Raw genomic sequence first — 19,364 nt, forward strand, 5'->3', positions numbered from 1 at the left:
AGCACCATCATGCTTTTGACCCTACACACAAGTTTGCTTAACCGTCTATACTACCCAAGCATAACTAAACACAGAGCCAATTCACAAACCATTTTATCCACGTATGGTAAGACATGCGCTTGCGCACCTCCCTAGCCTGCATGAAAACGTTATGGGCAATTTGCAAATGTGATGTGGATGTGCCCATCAATTGTGTGAATAATGGTGTGTCATGGTGCAACTCAAGAGTAGGAGTATTTCCTCACAACTGCAATTGCCTTCAGTAATCACAAAAGGGCTTTGCATTGAAATGTGTGGAAAAGCTATGCAACAGGTGCAGTATGAGCAAGGTGTAGGTCTTTTTCCAATTATTTTTATTATTGTTGTATGCATAGAGAAAAAAAATCAAAAAAGAGAACATTGAAAGGATAAAACCAATTAAGAAAATGAAAGGACTAATTTCACCCTCTCCTACCACTCCTGGTTCATCTGCCAATCTTGTCTCCAACCATAAGAGCAATATAAAATAAAAAGCAAATTACATCAATTTATCTTATGCTCAAGCGACTAATATTCCTGCACAATTCACCTTTCCAATAAACTCAGTAGTACAGCCACTTTACAAATGTTCAAAATGACTCAATCACAACAAGCGAATCCTAGGTCCTCAATCATCGTGGGCAGTGTAGCTTGTGATCTTGAGTACGTCCAGACCGGCGAAGCCATTGTACACCTCATTTGTGAACTGATCTTTATTCTCGATGTTGTACACACGAAAGTGCTGTTGGCCAAAATGTGGATAGGAGGTTCTGGTTCAGCCAACCCAAACAATGGGCTTCTAATTTCTCAACAACAAAGCATGAACATGCAAAGAAATTGGTCAGTTTTTCCGATCCTGGCAGTGTCGTTAAACACTGCCCCATTCAATATGGGAGTCCCACCTTCTTAAAAAAAAAAGGCAAAAGTGCTCCTTTAGTCAGCATAGAAATCGTTCTCCGGTCTCCATTATGCAGACTGTACATCTTGTTGGAGCGAATTGCATAAATCAGGAAGGCTGAATGACACTTCATGGGCAATCCACTATTCGCCTTAATTGCTGCTAAGTGCTCCTTCTAAAAGAGTCCCAACCCAGGGCATGCTCACCAAATGTAGAATTTGTCTTCTGCTCTTGCTAACAAACTTCAGAAAGTAGTTGAGGTTCAATACCAATTATACATGAGTTTATAGCAGGATTGCCCAAGTTGCAGACGGACAAATGTGGGTATGACTGTCGATGCTGTAGTTAATCGTGTTTGGAAACAGGACAATTGCAATATTTGCATTCGGAATGATGCGGTTTGAGATTTGTAAAGCAAGGACACAAATTCCTGATGTCCGTTGTGGGTAAGGACTCCTTTTCGAGTTCCTAAAGGTTCTACAAGCTATTGTGTTGGTGGAGGACCCAATGTCGAAGCTAAAGATATGCAATTACCTTAAATCACAAATTCCTCTTACCACCTGTGACGATTCCAGAGAGATCGTCACCTCTCCCCAAGGGGGAACCACCCCTTTGGGACCAGGGGTGAGCCTGCTACACTTAAGCGGACAGGGTAAGCGAGATACCTCTGGAGGTGAGTCTTCCTTAGGGGACAGGGACCTCGATAGGGGCATAAGTCACCCCCCCGACTAACACCTTTGTAAGTTATGTAGGGGCTAGGTTTTATGATAACCATCTACACCTTAAAACACTTGTGTACATGCACCCTATAAATATCAAATCATATCATACCCTCTACTCATAGCTAACTTGGCTTCTGACCTTTGGTATGCCCAATCTCCTAAAAAGAATTAGAGGAAACAAATTAACCAGCCCACAGAAGAAGCAGCCCTGGGACAGCCAATCACGGAATATTCTCAGCAGGCTCAGTGGAGTTTAACTGCATCAAAGAGGCCAAAGCAGTTGTAGCCTGAAAGGGAAAGAAAGTGATGGCGGCCAGGATCGAGGCATGCACCAGGAGAGTGCAGCAAGGCACAGAGGAAGGCCAGGTCCATTCAAATATATACATGCCAGCATGGCCCATTCCATTCAGAAGAATAGTCCAGTTCAGGTTTTAATTTTGCATTCTGGGACTTGCAGTCCTAGATTTCCCCTTTCTAAACACAGAGCTACAAGTCCCCGAATGCAAAGATAACACCAAGGCTGGATTAGTATCTCCCGAATGAAAAGATAGAATAGGCATGGTGGCAATGTAAAGTGTGCAGCATTAAAGTGCGCAAATCATTGAATCTCAAACCTTCCTTTCTCTTAAGATTCTTCATTTGTTTCTGAGATATTCCAAGAGGGGCTATTCTTCCAGACAAAAGAAGGCACAACCTTAGTAGTTTGGACAGGTAATGCTACAATAATATAGAGTAAATCCAGAAAATCATGATTTACCTAGTTTCAATCCTTCAAGTAAAGAAATGGGCATATTTCTTCAGTTCACCATGTCTGTGTATTTGTTGTAGTAGTCTCAGATTTTCAACAGGTCTACACATTTTGTGATTTGTACTGGGAGCCCTAAAGCTACTAACCACTCACTTCAGAGGGGGCATTCTTTAATTGAAGCCATGTCTTGGCTGAGGTAAAGTTCAATTAATAATCTTCAATTTGCTGTAATTGGTCGTAAAGCCAGCAATATACCAATTTCTGCTCACCCCTGCAAAAGGAATCCATCCTTTCAGTGGAATGCCTTTAATTTTGGCTGGTAAGGGTTCAAGACTCAAATGTCCAGTGTAGAGTTGCAAACATACATGATAAAGCTACTGAGCTGAACTTCTTAATGCCGAGCAAGACCAGTAGAGTAGGTAAATGTTGTCACAAAGCACAGAGGATAACCAAAAGCTCTGACACTTAAGCGGGTTATTATAAATCTTATGAAAGAGAGGAACTTAAACAAACCACTTAAGTAAGCTTGTTGGGTCTTTGTCATCTACTTGGTAAGGCTTTGTCTCAGAATCCCATCTAGCTCCAAATCCCAGGGAAGCATCCCGTTAGGTCATAGGGTGCCTTTCTTAACTGGGTGCATCTATAGTTTGTTAGAATGGTGATTCTTCAGGACAAAGGCGGTTGGCGAGAAAACAATCAGCATTTTTTTAAAGTATCCCTTGGGAAGTAATCTTAGTTTCGGCTTTATGATCACCACAAAGCAGTCACAACAGGGTCCTTTCAAAGTCTCCCCAGGTCTCTCCCTGGAGTCACTCACAATCACCGGTTTTCTTGGTTGTTCTTTTTTTTTTCTTCCCTTTCTTTTTTTTTTTAACATATTTTTATTGGGTTTACAACAGTGAACTTATAACTTCCCCTCTCCTCACCCCCTCCCCCCTGTGATCTCTCAGTTTTTCACAGTGCTTCTCGGGATGCGTCCATTTTCTTCTTACTTAAACATTTCCAATATCTTTATTTTGTGGGGGCACCATTGCTCCATATAATCACTTTGTAGATATTGCAAGGTGTCCGCCCAAATCGTCTCTAAATTTCTGGCCATTCCCCTGAATGTTATACGTGATGTGCTCCATTGTTATATGGGACCAGGCTCTTCTTATCCAGTCTAGTGCTAGGGGTGGGAGTTTCTGCTTCCACCTTCGGGCTATTTCCAGCCAAATTCCTATCAGGAGGCCCATGAAGTTACGTTTCCGAGTTTTTGATGTTTTCATATCTTTCAGGTCCCACATAACACATAGCCAAAGTTCTTCCCCCAATTCCCCCAAGCCTGGGAACATTAGTTTCATATGTGCCTTCACCTCCTCCCAGTATTGTCGTAGCTTTGGGCATTCCCACCAGATATGTCTCCAGTTTCCTTCCCCCCCCACATTCGCTCCAACATAGATTAGGGGTTCCCCCGGAACATCTTATGGAGCCTTTCTGGTGTATAGTGCCATGGTAGGAGAACTTTCATCCACATTTCTTTTGCCTGTACCGTCCTCGTGAGTTTAGGTATCAGCCCCCATATGTATTCCCAGTTCTCTTTTGGAATTGATCTTCCCTGGGTCTTTTCCCATCTTTTCATGTATTGCCACCAGTGCTCCAGATAAGATTTTGAGGTGGGAGTATTTTACTCTCTATTTTTAAACTTTGAGAGTAAATGTGATTTTAAGAGAGTAAAAATGACTTTTCTCCTTCGCAAGAGAGTAAAATGTGTGCCACATCCAGCCGACGTGTGAAAAAACTGTATGGAAATCATTACTATGCGGCAGCTTTCTGCATTGTGACATAATACACCTTTCATTATTTCTGGCCATTTGAGCTCTGCTGTATATATTTCAATGTTTAAATCACTAAAACCTAGCCAATTATATAGTAAAGCATACATGAATTTGTATTGTGTGTTTTGAGATTCGATAGCAGAATTGTCTTTTGATGTTTAATGAAAGTCCTAATTTCCTGGAGCTATTACTACCTAATGGTATGCCAATGTTATGATACAACAGTGCAGAGAGGCAAGGACTCCATGCTAAATTCTATATCTAATCTAGTGGTCAAATGGTTACTTATATAGCTCTTTTGGCAAAGCGCTGTACATAGAACATATTTATCACAATTACCACCAAACCAGTCGGTGCTCCTTTGTTGACCTCGAAAGGATGAGAGGCTGAGTTGGACTTGGCGGGATTCGAAACCGCAACCCACAGATCACGCAGAGATTGCAGCAACGATGCTCAACCAGCTGAGCTATCTTATTGGCTAACATCCTTCAGAGGTTGGTTAACCGAGTATGGACTGAGGTATAATGATCACAGTACCTAAATGTATGACGAAACATTTATGAAGCGCTACATAAAGTTAAATACCTATCTGGATTATCACAGGGACAGGTTTTGCTGAGTCTCTATTTCAATTACCAATGTAACTTTCATTTGTTTGTTTTTGAACAGCACTTGCACTTGCACTTGCACTTTCTTTTGAGAGTCAGGTTTTGGATGTTTTTTGTGTAGTCTTGAAGATTTGAGAGGATAGAACACACGTGATCAGTGTAATGAAAATTACCCTTGAGCAAAGACTCTGCTGCCACTGACCATTTATAGTAATGTACCCCATTGACTGCAAGGTTGAATGGATGTAAACTAGACTGTGCATAGTCATCATTTTACACACTGTTTTTAGAATTGGAGTGTAAATTGAATTGTAAGTGTAAAAATGATCTGCCTCTGCATGATTATGCACACAGCACCAGAACTCTGAAAAATACAATTGTGCAATACTGGTTTGCTTTCACTGGAAAAAAGTATAACTTGTTAAAAAAAAGAAAATTTAAAAAAAATCTCAATTGCAACTTAGTTTTCCATCTTATTAATTATACAATCCTAAAATTCTAGGAAAACATGCACAGTGCTTTTGAAGCTGAATGGAAAGAAACCATTCCTTTTATCAGTGGGCTGTTTATTTTTTTTGAAAGGCTTCAGAGAAATACATTCTGTTTCAGAGGTGGCTTTCCATTACATCCATGTAGATAAAAATCACAAGAAGCCTTCTGGTTTCTGTCAAGTAACCGGACCTTTGCACTGCCCTCTGCTCTAAACCTGTGTGTAAATGTACCCAGGAAAATACTAAAGCTTGCGTATTTACAAGATTTTCACGCGTAAAAAGGCCTAGTACTCGCCTTATCTGGAGCCCTGATTGCCACTGTATTTCCTCAGGGTTAGGGTTTATACATTTGTATGTGCATGAAACGAATTTTTGTTTTCCATCGTGTGTCATAATGTATTTTTCAAAGGGGTTTAGATCTCTCGTTAATGCTTCTTTTATTCTTGGGGAATCTAGCCAGTGAGCTAACTGCTCGTATTTGTATCTGTCCTTTGGGTTCAAGCTAAGCAGATCAGTGCATTCTTCGAATTATCTTATCTGTTGTTCCTGAAACATATCCCCTACCATTTTGCATCCTGCCTCCTCCCACTTCTGATATGCCCTTTTTTCTAGACCCGGCGGGAATTCTGGGTTTTTAAAAAGAGACGTAAATGGAGCTGGGTCCTTTGTCAGTGTTCCCTTCTGTATTGCCTTGTCCCATACTTCTAGTGTTGCTTGCATGATTTCGCTAATTTGTAAGTTGGGATGTCTGTAATTCTTCCCAACCCATAGCAGATGTCTCGTGGGTGTCGTTGCCACTGCTCTGTCCCGGGCTTCCCACAGCTTCTGGGAGATGTCTGGTATCCATTCTCTCAGGACCCACAACTGGGCCGCCTCATAGTACTTCTTGAAGTGAGGAAGGGCGCATCCCCCTTCCTCCCTAGGGGCTGTAAGGACCGCGTTCGATACTCTCTGGGTTTTCCTCTGCCATATGTACTCCGTGACTTTCTTCGTCAGGGTTTTGAAGAAGGGGGTGGAATTCTTATCGGTAGGGCTTGAAAGAGATACATCAGTTTGGGTAGTATGGTCATCTTAATCATCGTTATCCTCCTCCACCAGGAGATTGACAGAGGGTTCCATCTCCCTAGGTCTTGTGTAATTTGTTGTAGTAGGGGGGGGGGTAGTTTTAGGAGTATAGCTGTTGTATCTTGTCTGTCCGGGTGATTTCTAGATATTTGACCCCCGACTTTGTCACCTTTAGGTGCAGTTCGGCCGCTAGTGCTTGGATCTGTAAGGTGTCTCCCGCCAATATCATGATTTCTGATTTCTGCCTGTTGATTTTCAGCCCATACATAGTCCCAAACGTTTCTATCTCTTGCATGAGGAGTGGGAGGGAGGTCACCGGGTCCCCCAGGATCATTAACATATCATCCGCGTAAGCAGCTATTTTATGGGTGTTGCCTGCCATTTCTATGCCCTTTATTTCCTTCCCGTTTCTTATCTGCGCCAATAGTGGCTCCAGAAAGATTGCGCACAACAAGGGGGATAGGGGGCAGCCTTGTTTTGTCCCTCTTTCTATTCGGATTTTGTTGGATAATCCTCCATTCATTGCTACCCTTATGTTGGGCGACTTGTAGTTGGCTTTGATCATTCTAATAAACGCGTCCCCTATTCCCATTCTCGCCAGTGTGTGAAACAGGAGCATCCATTCTACTCGATCAAATGCCATTTCTGCGTCAAGGGCCAGTATTATCGCTGGGGTGTGTGTTATGCCCATCTTTTCAACTATGTGTAAGACCCTCCTGATGTTATTGTGCATTTGTCTTCCGGGGACGAAGCCGGATTGGTCCTGGTGGATCAGCTTCGGGAGAACCCGTGTGAGTCTGGTGGCTAAGATTTTAGTAAACAACTTGGCATCTATGTTTATCAGCGCTATCGGGCGGTATGTAGATGGCTGTTCCGGGTCCTTACCCTGTTTGTGTATGACCAGCATCTTTGCCTCATTCATCGATTGAGTAATATTGGCTTTATCTTTAAAGGAGTTAAATAGTTCCGTCAGAACTGGGGAAATAAATCACTATATGTTTTATAGAATTGTGCGGTGGTTGTTTCTAGGGAGGTCTCTAATCGCTTTGGTAATCTCTTCCTGCGTAATGTCTTGATCTAGAGTTTGCCTCTCTATATCTGATATTGTTGGTAGTTTTATCCCCTCTAGATATGCTTTTTGTGGGGTCTCCTCTGGGTGATCTGATGTGTAGAGTTCCCAGTAGAACTTCTCAAATATGGCCCCAATTTCCGCAGTTTGTGACTTCCTATCCCCTTTATGATCCCTCGTTGCCATTACCGCTCTGTCTTGTATTTTCCCCTTCAGTTGTCTAGCCAGTAGTTTGCCCGCTTTGTTTGCCTTTATATAATACCAGTGTTTCAGCCTAATCAATTGTCTCTCTGCTTTTTTTGTGCAGAGAGCCTCCAATTGACCTTGTTCATGCCTCAGGGCTCTTTGTAGCTTCAATGTAGGCTTCTGCAACATTTCAGCTTGGATTTTGCTAATGTTTGATTCTAGCTCTTTTTCCCATTGGAGGTTGAGTTTCTCCTTTTGTGCCTTCAGAGCGATTATGTGTCCCCTTGTTACCGACTTTAGCGTATCCCATTGGGTTTCTATCGCCATTTCTGGTAGGTTGTTGTTTGTCAGATATTCTGTGATGTGTTCCCGGAGGGTGTTTCCCAGCACTGGTTCCCGGACCACCTCCTCTCGAAGTCTCCAGTTCCAAAGCCCGGGGACCTTTGGAGTTAGCGATGTCTCGGCCCATAGAGGGGAGTGATCAGAAAGAGAGATGGACCCAGTCTCCACCCTACGTGTCTTCCCCAAGATGCTTGTCGATGCCCAGAGATAATCTATCCGTGACATTGTGTTATGGACGTGTGAAAAATACGTGAAGACCTCTTGGTTGGAGTTCACATGTCTCCCAGCACTAGGTTGGCCATTTTTTGTTTCAGGGCGTTCGACGGGGCGCCTTGCCCTTGCTGTCTGGGTGCCGATCTATCTAGATTGGGATCCCATGCAGTATTCAGAACCCCCCACCCCCAATATTATCTCCCCCGTGTTGAACCGTTCTATTTTATCCAATGTGTCCTTGAGGAATCCTTCCTGCCCCGAGTTGGGAGCGTATAACGCCGCCAGCGTAAGGGGATACCCTTCTATTTCGGTGTTCGCTAGCAGATATCTCCCTTGTTTGTCTGCCTCTATGTGGAGTATCTGTACCTTTATGGAGTCCCGCAACGCGATTATGACCCCCGCTTTTTTGTCTGGAGCGTTAACCTGTAGTATCTTATTGTATCCTTTTATTCTGACCATCGCCCTGTCTTTACCTCTTATATGTGTTTCCTGGAGCAGTACTATATCGTATCTCCCCTGTTTTAGGAACTGCTCCACCTTTTTTCTTTTAACAGCCGAGTTTAGCCCCCTGATATTGTATGTCAGAATCGTAGTCCCCATCCCTAGTCGACGATATGGATCCCTGTTTGTATGCCCCGATGTGTTTCCTTTGCTGTGCGGTAATTCCCGGTATTCCCCACTCCCAATTCGGCAACCCCCTTCTTGCCTATACCCCACCCCCCAAAACTGCCCTGAGGTGAGCTCCGGTTCCTATGATCGCTCAGGCGTTGTGCCCTGTGCGCCATGCCCATGCTTCTCAGGGATAACTTGTAGGGTATCCTAATCCCTTTGGATTCTGAGATGTGTCCCCAGTGCCCCCCCCTCCTCACCTGATTTTGTAGAAATCTCTCTTTCTCGGTAGTTCTAGGGAGTAGTTGAAGGAGTGTCCTTCTGTCTCGAGGTCTTCTGCTGGAGCCGTCTATTATTTCCATTGGAATCTCCTATTCCTTTTGCAGTGGGCTCTTTCTTTTTTGTCAGAGGTCTTCCATTGCCATTCTGATCTTTTCCTTGTTGGTCTGTCCCTCCTCCTTCCTTGAGCTTCATCATCTTGGTCCTGTAAGCCCAGAACTTGTCTCCCTTCTTCGCATGTTATCCTTCTTTGCCTCCCCTCCCACGTGAACAGTAGTCCAAAAGGGAACGTCCATTTGTATCCAATTTGCTTTGATGCGAGAGCCCTGACTACCAGCCCCATTTCCCGGCGTTTCGGGAGCGTGGACTGTGCCAGATCTTGATACAACTGCACTTCCTCACCGTTCATCCTGAAGTGATCCATTGTCCAGGCTTTCCGTAGGATCGGTTCTTTTTGGGGATATGAAGAAAGAGCCACCAACACATCCCTTGGCCTTGCGCCTGGCTCTCCTGTTCTCTTTGGACCCACCCAGTGTACCCCATCTATGGGGACTTCCTCCTCATCCTTTGCATCCAATATTTCTTTAAAGACTTGTTGGACCGCCTCCTTCAGGTTCCTATCCTCCACGGTTTCAGACATGTTCTTAATACGGATGTTTGTTCTCCTTGACCGGTTTTCCAAGTCCTCACATTGTAATTCGAGATCGTGAGTCCGTAACAGCAATTGTTCCTGGATCTCAGCGTATTGTTGGGTTTCCGCGTCTAGATTCTGCGTTATTTTCTCCGTGGTGTCGGTTCTCTTCCCTAAGGTAGTGATCTCCGTTCTTAGCTCTTGCACAACTGTTCTCATATCGCTTTTCATCGTCTCAAATTGTGATCGAGTTCATGAACTGTGTCTGGAATTCACAGAACCATGCTTTCATATCTTCTCTGGTCGCCATTTCGGGGGCAGCTGAGTCTGTGCCCGCTTTCACGGTTTGATCTTCTTGAATTTTCTTTCTTGTGGAGACGGATGGAGTGGTTGTTTCCAAGTTCCAGAGTTGAGGCAGACTCTGCAGGTTGGATTGCGCTGTTCTCCCACTTGATTTTGACATATGTGCTATTTGCTTGTATTTGCTTCTGCCCCTTCCTCCCTCTCTGCCCCTCCGGAATCTGCTTTTGCTTAGTTCGCGTGGGGGCCCGGTCTGCAGGGGCAGGACCATATCTGGTTTCCTCCTCGGTCTGGTATCTGGTTTTGCTTGAGAGTGGGCCCCCTACTTTGTGCACCCCTCTCTTTTTCACCGCCTCGTGGTGGTCACTGAACTGTAACCGACTGCAGTTTTTAGGTTGCTTCGGGTTGCCCCTTGGTCCTGTGGTGCTGTGTAAGGTGACCGGTCCGGGGGGGCTTTGTTTGTGCCTTTGTTGCCCCCTGGCTTTCCTGGTTCCAGCCCGTTGGGGGGAGTCCTCTTTGTTATTTAGGTGGGGGATTCCCAGTGGTCTTTGTTGCTCTGGTCCCCTCTTATTGTGCGAGGTGCCCGTGCCCTATTTGTGCTGGGTCTGAGCCAAATCGTGGGGCAGCTGGGCGTGGGGAACTCCCTGTTGCAGGCCTTCTGATTTCCTTCCCTTTGCGCTGCCCCCGTGCTCCACGACATTTTCTCCTCCTACCCCAGGCAGTTATGTGCCCCCCCCTCCATTATGCGGCGGGTAGGCCCTGGCTTCCGGAGCGGGCCTCTTTGTTCGGGCACCCGGCCCTGCGTACCTGAGATCGCTGATGTGTGGGGCTCCACTGCAGCTCTGCTCCCGCTTCTGTCAGCTGCGGCGGTCCAGGGCGCTACGTCTGTCCCCTGTCCCTGCTGCGTTCAGTGGCTCTGAGTCCTCCGCTTCCCCGCCGGCACTTGGAGTGGGTCCCTCCCACCTCTTCTGTCCACCGATCACAGCCGGAGGGGCTCTTGGGCTACTCCGTCGCTTCCTCCATGGAAGCCGCCAGTGAGTCGGTGTGCCTCCCCGTGCGGATGTTCGGATCGTCACGTACGTCTCTCCCGGGTGCTCGCTGTGCCTTCTGTGTTAGGCCGATCACTGGGGCTCCTCCTCTGGCTTTCCCACGGAGTGCCGGGTGAAGCGAAGTCCCTGCTCTGCGTGATCCTTTACAGCCGCTTATCTACCTCAAGCTCCTTTTCGATTCTAGTTGTTATTCCACTGCTTTATTGGCGATCTTGATTGTTGCGGCCTGGAGGGGGGACGGAGCGACGCTCAGGCACGTCCTGTCTACAGCGCTGCCATCTTGGAATTGCGAGATTGGTTGTTCTAACGAGTCTCAGATACTCTTTTCAGACAATCATGTGGGACCCTTTGTAAACTGTTGGTGAGTTCTGCAGCACATATGAGGTATTTTTTAAAGGGCTAGATGTCTCGATGTAGCCAATATGGTGAGCCACTGCCCCACGTGCTATGGAGAGGAATGGCCAGTGGCCCCTCTCTGCACCATACATGGACTCTATGAAGTGCTTGGAGGCACACCATATGGTCACCTTTCCCCACACACCTGCGTCCAGTCAGGGTATATTGTCACATCATGCTGTAGCTTTTTCTATAAAATTTGATATTTTCCAGACATTGTTAAAGGTCGAACAACCTTGCATGCACCAGGATTGCCATTATTGTACTTGGAGGTATTAACGTATCCAGACGTGTGGCCATGATTTTGGTAAATATTTTAGAGTCTACATTAAAGCTATTGGAACATATGACACACCGAATGTAGGGTCTTTTCCTGGCTTGGGAATAATAGAAATCTTGGCATCAGACATAGCATTTGTGATGAAGCAAGTACATTCAAAGGAATTACATATTTTTGTTAAGGCTGGCACTAATCTGTGCTTATAAACCTAATAGGAGATGCTGTAGAGCCATATGGGTTTGGGGGCTTATTTATTTTCAGTCATGTTATTGATTTCTCAATCTCTGCCAACAATGTCTGCATCTAGCATTGTTCTCTGTTAGGGGAGGGCGGGGTGCGGAAGGGATTAATGTTTAAATCACCAAACAATTGGGTTTGATCTAATTCAGCCGGCATGATTCCTGCCCCTCATGTCCCCAGCCCTCCAAGATGTTAGGCTGGATTCAGGCCATGATCACCTACATGGCCCTCAAGGGCCTCTCCATCCCTCCAAAGACCCACTTAGAGTCAGAATTGGCGCTTGTGGCACCAGACTCACTCACTCCCATAGGATAACATTGGGAATTGGACTTGTAGTGCATTGATGGGGACAAGATGGATGCCCCCACATATTTTGGTTCCCAGAACCGCATGTGCGGTCTAGTCTTTTGGGTGTGGTTCAGGCCAGAGGCACCTGGGATACCCAGAGACTATTTAAGCCACACCCAGGCTGAGAAACATGCTTTGCGTTTTCTGCACCAGCAGCGTGACACTCAACGTGTTCGGATCGGTCTACAGTAGGCCTGCATCTTTCTTCTGCGCTCAGCTCCTGCAAGAACAAGAACACCGTTAGTAACAGCCTTACCTTGCGGCGCTTCTGCCCATCAGTCATCGCTCCTTCTGTTCTGCGGGCATCTTCGGCGGTCTCATTGCCATCCCGGCAAGCCGCTTCCTAAGGAAAAGGGAAAAGAACCGAAAAAAGGCATTAGTAAGCATTCTGCAAATCTTCGCTCATTTTTAAATACTGTACAAACTTCAAACGCTTACCTGAATCCCAGCCGCTCTGGGGGAACTCTGTCTCCAGAACTTCTCATCCATCTGCAAGAGGGAAAAGACACTCCAGGTTAGCGTGGAAACATCTAGAGGCGCCGCATACCGCGCTTACCCACCGCATTTGTTCTTCATAACCGGCATTCACGCTGAAAACATCGCGGCACCTAAAAGACACAGGAAAAGAACTCAGTTCAATGCAAATATGAAAGGGGTGCATCGCGCATCGCGCTCTCACTCACCTTCAGCGCTACTCATCTCAGCAGCACGCTGCCATCCCCGGACACCGGCCATCATCTAAGGAAGGAAAGGAACGAAGTTAGAGAACTGTTCAAAAGACTCATTATACTTACCTGTCGGACTCTTGCCAGTGAAATAACTAGGCAGCAACGAGCCCGCATCAATCAACGCACCCTTGCGCTGAAGGCAGGACCGAGAGCACACTATCCAAGAAAACAAGGTGAGCTGTGGATCAAAGGGAAGGGTTGGACCCCTGGGGAAGAAGGGGTTCAAGCACACAGACAATAGGGAGTTAAACTCTACCAATCCTGTGTCTCAGGCCCAGTCTCCAGTCGAATAGCCTCCAGGGAAGGGTTCGAGGTCGTAAGAGGTCAGAACAGGCTGAGTGACGTCCCCGTGGATACCAGGTGAGTGTTACACTGAGCAGAGACAAAGCATTACAAGAACCTGAAATCCTGGGGGAAGTGTGAGGAAGCAAGTGAAAGCAAGTAACTGCTATGAGACATTTCCCAGAAGGATGCTTCTGATTCTGTTGCTCTAGTCTATGAGATGGACTTTTTTGAGAAGAGTTTTAAGACTTGCTTTGGGACGATCTTTGCAACATTTTGTGTGGTTAGTGTAAAGGTAACCAGGGGGCTACATGACTCATTAAGAGTAGAAACTGAAGTTTTCATTGGCCATCTTCTTTGGAACTTATGGTGTCTCAATAGGATTAGGATCAATGTATTGGAGATAAAAACAGAAAACCTGAATTTGTGGTGAGATCCCCAGTGCACCATTTTTTAAGGATAAGCTTTGGTCCAGTTATAGGTTTTCCCCTAAAACCTTAATGTGTTAATCAAAACCCCGAAACACATAAATAGGAACAATACAGATCTTTGGTTTTACCACTAATCATCTGAGTCACATGTATGAGTACTCAGCCCTATCACAGCAGACAGTTTCCTCAGCCTCAGTATATTCCCCTAGCTCAGTGTAGGAGCACTGATTTGTCTTTAAATGAGGAACCACCTTAACCACTAATCCGCAAAGCAGCTGAGGTCCCAGTTTCCAGTTGAGTGCAACAGGTCACCTCATTTGGAGCTAGCAGTTTTTTTTCTCAGTGTTTTTTTGCTAATCACTGATGCCCCAGAGAGTCCCAGGTATCACCATACCTGTTCTCTCTCCTATTTGGGTACCTAGTTCCCCCAATGTGCAGCCTGCCTGCAGGGACCTCCCCTCCTCTGACAGTCACAAACCAGCTTCCCGGAGCCTTTTTGTACATTAGATCTCACTTACAAAATACTGCAGTCCCCATCAAAGCCTCTTAGCAGTGGGATGCCGGAAGCCCCGAGAAGAGCTCCAAATCAACACTTCCGCGGGAGGGCGTCACTATTCCTTCTTTCCCCACCAGTCTGCTCCAGCAAATGTGGCTATTGCGGCATCCATTTTTTGTAGGCTCAGGTCCCCCAAGATGAATAAAAATAAAATAAAAAAGGTTTTACAAGTGACCTTACATCTGCGGCAGTGCAGTACTGGCAACATCCCCACATTGAAGTTGTTCTTCCCAACCCCCACACCCACACAACGCAGAAGTTGAATTAACTGCTGTGTCCTTTACATCCATTGACAGGGTTGAAAATACATTTTTCATTTCATTTACATTTCACGAAGATGCTCTTTATGATGAAACCCACTCCATTCCCTCTTCAAGGAACTCGTAACCTATCATGCATTGTCAAGTACAATGGGGCCAGGCTGTGCTTCATTTGCACTGTGTGACAATGTCAGTACCCTGGCCTCGTCGAGTGGGTTTCCAGCCCCCTCTTGACCGGTGGTGGAGGGCTACAAGGGAGCCAGCCAGAGCCAGTCCTACCACGGAGATAGACGGTGGCAGTTGAGGGCCCCAATTCCTGCCCCCCCCTTGTGTCAGTTTATTTCTGAGCAGCCCACAGATGTCTCTTGCTATACCTCCCGTATAAAATGTGTGCCAATCTATTCTGATTTCTCCTTGTGACAAAGAACCAGTGTGTGATATGTCCAACATGAGGACGCATCCACTGTACCCAAACAGAGCTAAAGGCAGGTGAATTAATGCTTGGCCAGAGTGCACATGAGAAACCCATATTAAAGCGCAATTGTTGGAAAGCCTGGCACTGCCTTCCACAGTACCAGGAGCTTCCTTCACAAAGGAGGGGCCACCAATGAAAGCCAGGCAACCATCTCCTGGCACCCCAGCCAACGAAATGCAGAGTAGACAGAGCGCCCACAGCGACCCATCTAGGAGTAAACGGTTTTTAAAGGGATCCAGCAGGCGCAGCAGTTGGTAGCCTGCCTCACCAGCGGCATCAAACTCAAGGCACCAAGCGCTGAGCATAAGCTGTTGGGAAGACAATCGAGCGATGGCCAAGCATCAGCTGCTGTTAGATCGGCAGGAAGTGGTTTGGTCTCAACTCCTCTTTTAAATTCTAGCCACAAAAGCTAAGGTGGACCCAAACATGGCGGCAATCCTGCAGAGTTTTCGCCACAGCAGAACCGTAATGGAGCAACAGCACTCAGCAGACTCGCCAGATATAACGGGCAGCGATCAAGAGGCATTAACAAAAACAGATGTGCACCGATTAGGAAATAATGTCCATAATAAGTAGTATTGCCACAACGATAACATACCTGTAGTCCAGGATGGACAAAGTGGAGGATACATTTTTTTTAAAAACTTTATTTTTGCATTTTAGTAAACATGTGTACCACCAAGCCCAAACAGTGGGCTACTAACATGCCGCCGTTGCCCACCTCACGCCCGCCCCCCCACCCTCCGACAGTCCCATCACACAACAAGCAGTTAACGCATTTGCATTTACACAGGTGAAGTCTGTGGTGGCTGATCAGTTGTCTCGGTTGGTGCTGCGCTGGAGAGGAGGTGCAAGATGTACGGGCCCCAAATATCTGGGGGTCTTGCGTGGTGAGGAAGTATCTTTATAAATTCTGCTTCCGTTTCTTGGCAGTATGTAATGTCTCTCCTCCAGTTCGCAAGAGTGGGGGGGTGTGCCTCGTCCCCACGCCATGGCTACTCTTCTACGTGTCAGAACCAATAGCATGCTTGCCAGTTTCCTAACGTGCGAGGACAGGGGTCTCGTTAGGCCGAGGAGTGCCACCAGTGGTGAGTGCCCCACTCTTGCCGATTATTGTGTCAGTTTCGTCGAGCACATCTGACCAGAATTTAGACACTGGTGGGCAGCTCCAAGCTAGGTGCAGGAAGTCAGCATCCGGGGACCCGCATCGGTCGCAAGATGCATTAGACCCGGGGTGATGTTGGTTTCTCTTTTTAGGGGTATAATAGGTTTGGTGCAGATAGTTAAAGTGGATTTGTTTGAAGCGGGAGTTGAGTGCCACTTTTTGAGTCTGTTGTAAGATATAGCTCCAGTCTTCATCTAGAATGGGGGTTTGAAGCGTGGTTTCCTATCTTGTCTTTGTTTTGGGGTTCGAGGGAAGAGTGTCTGTGAGCAGTGCTTTGTAGATAGATGAGACCAGTTTGCCCTCCCCTTGTGCCTGAATGGTTCCATGCAGCAGTTGCCAAGTGGGAGGTTGATGTGGGAATGATGGGATGAGGGCCTGCAAGGTGTACCGCACTCTGAAGTACAAAAAGATGTCAAGGGAGGACGTGCCACCCTTCTCCTTCTGGGGTGTTATGAAGGTGTCTTGTATGAAGAGGTCGCCAAGTGTTTTTATTTTGCACTTGTCCGCCCAGATCAGATACAATTTCTCGGCGGTGAGTGGGATCCCGGGAATGAATTTCACGGGTAGAAGAGGAGAGTATCTAAGCTGAGTCTTGTACTTTTGGGCCATTTTCTGCCATATTGTGTAAGTGGATTGCACTATGTTCAGCGTCGTGTGTGGCACAGCCTGATTGCTGATAATCACGGCCCTTAGCAAGTTGGGTGAGGCTAGTGCCCGTTTGACATGTACGTGTGGTCTTACGAATTGGGGCTCGTACCAGTGACTGAGAAACTGGGCTTGTGCTACCCAGTAGTACCGTTAAATCGGGTAGAGCTAGGCCACCCTTAGTGACAGGAAGCACGAGGGATGAGTATGCCACCCTTGCGGGTTTGCCCGACCACATGAGGTCCAGAACTAGGCTTCTCAGATTACCCAGGAAGCGCCGGGACAGCAGGATGGGGATGTTGGCGAAAAGGTACAGGAGTTTGGGTAAGATTACCATTTTTACCTATGAGGCTCTTCCCCAGAGGGTGAGCGGTAGCGATTTCCACCTGTTTACCTTGTCTCTTAATGATTTCAGTGTGCTTTCGTAATTGTCTTTGAATATGTCTTGGTGGTTCAGGGACACTCTTAATTCCTAGGTATCGGACGTGGGCTTTCTCCCAATGGAAGTTAAAATCGTCTTGAACTATTTTGGTCTTTGTGTTTAAGGGAAAGACGATTGATTTAGATTGGTTAATTTTCAACCCTGATACCAGCCCAAACTTAATTATTTCTCGCATGATCGTGTTAAGGTTTTCGCTGGGGTTTTGCATGAACAGGACTATGTCGTCGGCATAGAGGGATATTATTAGACGGTGAGGTCCTATTTTAAGCCCTCTCTGGATTTGGCGTTCCCTTAGGCCCACTGCTAAGGGCTCCATCACAAGGGCGAATATCATGGCGGATAGTGGGCATCCCTGCCTAGTGCCGCGCTGGAGGTTGATATGTGCCGAGCGAGTCGACCCGAGCGTGATTGCTGATAGGGGCTGATTATAGAGGAGTGAGACCAGCTTGATAAACTGTTTCTCAAGTCCGAGCTGCTGTAGCACGGCGAACATAAAGGGCCACTCAACGGAGTCGAACGCCTTTTCGGCATCCAGCAGCACCGCCACTGCCTGCTGTTCGGGGTCGAGTGCTGCCAGAACCCCGAACATTCTGCGTATCCTGAATGTGGTGTTTCGGCCAGGTAGGAATCCCGCTTGGTCAGCGAGTACCAGTGCAGGCATTAGCGGGAGAAGCCTATTAGCGAGGATCTTGGCCAGGATTTTGTTGTCCAGATTAATTAGTGATATGGGGCGGTAAGACTTACAATCTTCGGAAGGCTTGTCTTTTTTGTGTAGTAGTATTACGTTGGCTTCTCTTAATGTCTGTGGGAGAATGCCGGATTCGATCGCTTCTTCGAAGACATTTAGCAGGAGAGGGGCAATGAGAGGGGCGAAGTGTTTATAAAACTCTCCAGTTAGCCCATCGGGCCCCGGGGCTTTGGATGGCGGTAGACTTTTGATGGCTTCTTGGATCTCTTCCAGCGTTATGGGCGCATTCAGTGGCTCACGAAGTTCCCCTTCCACCCAGTACAGTTCTGTGTCGTTGAGGTAGTTCCGGATCGCATCGGAACTGCTGAGCCCCCGGCGCTGTATAGATTTTGCCCTGAATACTTCGACTATGTCTTCTTCTTTGTGCAGCATATTTCCCTGCGGTGTCCGGATGCTGTCCACCCTTGTTGGCCTCCTGTCTGCCGCTATAAGATGAGCAAGAAGGGCTCCAGGCTTCTGGCCTTCGCCGTATTGTCTAATTCTGTGATTGTGACCCAAAAATGTAATCTCCCGTTCAGCCAGGTTTCTAAAGTTCAGAAGTTCTTCTTTCAACCTCGCCTGGATGTGGTCTGAGTTGTGGGCGGCTTGCTGCTTTTCCAATTCCTTCAGGTGTGTTTCGCTGGTCCCTAGTTAGCATCTGATAAGTTTCAGGATTCCGTTTTCTTTGGCTAGGCAGACGCCTCTTACATAGCATTTGAGAGATTCCCATAGCACTCCGGCAGAGTTGACGGTGCCTTGGTTAATGCCAAGAAAGGTGTTGATTTCCTCGCTTAGCTCTCCGTGGCGAATGTCGGCTCAGCGGGAGATCTGGGTTTGAAACGCCATTGGGGAGGTCGTGGTCTGGTGGTCGGCAAGTGCCATTCGAGTATTACCGTGGCCTGGTCTGAGAAGGCTTTGGGGAGTATTTGACATGTGCCCCTATGCCAGTTGCTGTGAGCGGAGACTAGCAGATAATCGATGCGGAAGTTCGTATTATGAACACTTGAGTGGTATGTGTAGGCTCTGGCTTCCCAATTCTGGATCCTCCATATGTCCGATAGGCCAAACGCTTTGCAGATCTCCTGCACTTGTAGGCTAGCTTTGGACGGATGTGCGGTTGTTAGATTTGATTTATCTTTCTGTGGGTCGAGATGAGTATTCAGGTCGCCTCCCCAGATTATGGTAGCGTTTCGCACTTGCGAGAGGCGGGATAGCACCCAGTCAAAGTTGTTTGCACCGTCTGTGTTGGGGGCGTAGGAGTTGACGAACACCACCTCCTCTCCCTCCACTATGCCCCGAACCAGAAGAGCCCTTCTCTCGTTATCTCTTTCTGTTTGGATCAGG

At 46.8% G+C, this 19,364-nt stretch overlaps 1 protein-coding gene across 2 annotated transcripts in view; it reads right to left on the reverse strand.

The window, feature by feature from the left end:
• Positions 1 to 19,364, reverse strand: part of DHRS7 (dehydrogenase/reductase 7) — a 399,399-nt gene that overhangs the window by 96,453 nt on the left and 283,582 nt on the right. The window lies entirely within an intron of this gene.

The sequence above is a fragment of the Ambystoma mexicanum genome, chromosome 14 (assembly GCF_040938575.1).
Source record: "Ambystoma mexicanum isolate Mex_15411 chromosome 14, UKY_AmexF1_1, whole genome shotgun sequence".
Classification (NCBI taxonomy): Eukaryota; Metazoa; Chordata; class Amphibia; order Caudata; family Ambystomatidae; genus Ambystoma; species Ambystoma mexicanum.